This window comes from Haematobia irritans, chromosome 2 (assembly GCF_050003625.1).
Source record: "Haematobia irritans isolate KBUSLIRL chromosome 2, ASM5000362v1, whole genome shotgun sequence".
Taxonomy (NCBI): domain Eukaryota; kingdom Metazoa; phylum Arthropoda; class Insecta; order Diptera; family Muscidae; genus Haematobia; species Haematobia irritans.
In genome coordinates, this window is record NC_134398.1 from 57,931,883 (window position 1) to 57,933,791 (window position 1,909).

Consider the following 1,909-nt stretch of genomic DNA (forward strand, 5'->3'; position numbering starts at 1 on the left):
TTTATGCTTCATTTGAGAATATTTTTTTCCTCGGTTTTAGTTAATTTAACTAACGTACACAAAAAATTATTAGAGTAAAAGAAACTTTCTCCAAAAATAATAATTCCATGAAATAAAGCAAAGTTAAATTGGCTTTAGTGAAATAGAGAGTTCACTTTTTTTGAGTGCGTGTGAACTAACTAACAATTTAGAAAACGATGTTAAGAAGTTTTAAGATACCACAACCCAATTAATTCGATTGTGGATGGCAGTCTTTCGTAGAAGTTTCTACGCAATCCATTGTGAAGGGTACATAAGATTCGGCCTGGCCGAACTTACGGCCGTATATACTTGTTAGCTTTATTTTTTAGAGCGTCTGCCAAACGCCTTGTTCTCCCTATTAATAAAGAGGAAATAAACTTTGTTTACTTTCATTAGATAGTTTAATTTTCAACGTTTTAATTTATGTTCATTTTACTGCCTCGTCTTGGTTTGACACCGGCGTACATAAAAAAGACCAACATAAAATGCAAATATACAATAAAATGAATTACTCTTCACTATTGGTGTAACATCCAAAAAACGTAGAGCGCCTTTTCTTAGTTGTTATTAAAATCTGTTTGAAAATTATGAATTTTTCACTGTTTTTTTTATTTCCTTTATGTGAACGTTTGGACTTACTAGTCGGACCGCTCGGTTTCACCCAGAAAAAAGTGACCCCTTCTTTAAGTTAAAATGAACTCATTGTGAAGAAAGTTGAACTTCGTATAGCGCCAAAGACATTTTTATTTGTTTGAACGATGTGATTTTCGTAGAAATTAGGTATAATGCATTCCATATATTAGTTAACATTTTCCTATATTTATGTACCACTATACTACAGAATGAAAAAATTTAACTGATTTGAATTCATATATGGAATGATTTTATTGAAATTTTTTCATTCACATGGACAAAGCTTACACATTTGTGGTAAAACTTTTACTTCATAATTAGAACTGCTTACCTTCGTTATTAAATACAATTTTATTTATTTATATAAGCAATTTTATATTCAATAAAAGACATGTTTTATTAATATATTGAATATATTTATTAAGAATCAACAGCATCGAATCTCCTTGAATTATTAGTTTATTATTCCGCTGTTTCCAATTTCCATGTGATATTATCAACTGTAAAACGCACTTTTTCTTCTTCTTGTAATTTTCACTTTTAATAAGTTGCTGCCTAACGATTTTGTCCTCCTTTTACAATTTCAATACCTACAAATATAAAAAATCATAAACCATTTTTGTTACAAAAGGTTAGCGTCACTGAATATTACCTGATAATTGAAGATTCCAAAATGAAGACAAATGAAAGGGTTGTTATTCTGCTGGTGTTTTCTTTCTTTATATACCATCACGAACATTGATAGATTTATTTTCAAAAAAAGAAAATTTTTCTCACTAATTTAAAATAATAAATATTTTATATATTTTATTTGTTATTTATTATATTATTTTACCATATTATTTTTTAACAATCTTTCCGTATACCACAACAACGCGATTCCAACTAAAAAACAACCCACGCGCAAACATATCGATTACACCCACGCGCAAACACATCGATTGCGATGACAGGTATCGATTACAGGTAGACAATAGAAATATAGGAAAATTTCCTATATTCTAACAAGTGTATTTCCTTAAGTTTTGAAAGGATTGCATACTTCTTAGTACGAATGAACTAAAATATTTTTCTATGCCAAGTGTTGTTCGTATGTATGAAAAACTTTCTATTATAAAGGAAGTCGCAATTATCATTTTATAAGAAATTTTACTAATTTTGAGGAAACTTGGTTTTAGTTCGGTTTTTGTTTATTTTTACGAATGCTTTGTTATCGGTGAATAAAATTTTCTTGTTCAGTAGTAAATTCTTATAC

At 28.7% G+C, this 1,909-nt stretch overlaps 1 long non-coding RNA gene across 1 annotated transcript; it reads right to left on the minus strand.

Moving 5' to 3' along the window:
* Window positions 1–1,106: 1,106 nt before the first annotated feature.
* On the minus strand, window positions 1,107–1,531 carry LOC142225575 (uncharacterized). The gene is made up of 3 exons (XR_012719330.1): window positions 1,490–1,531; window positions 1,307–1,430; window positions 1,107–1,244 (listed from the first exon to the last, which is right to left on the minus strand). It is a non-coding gene; the product is annotated as an uncharacterized LOC142225575 (long non-coding RNA).
* Between the last annotated feature and the right edge of the window lie 378 nt (window positions 1,532–1,909).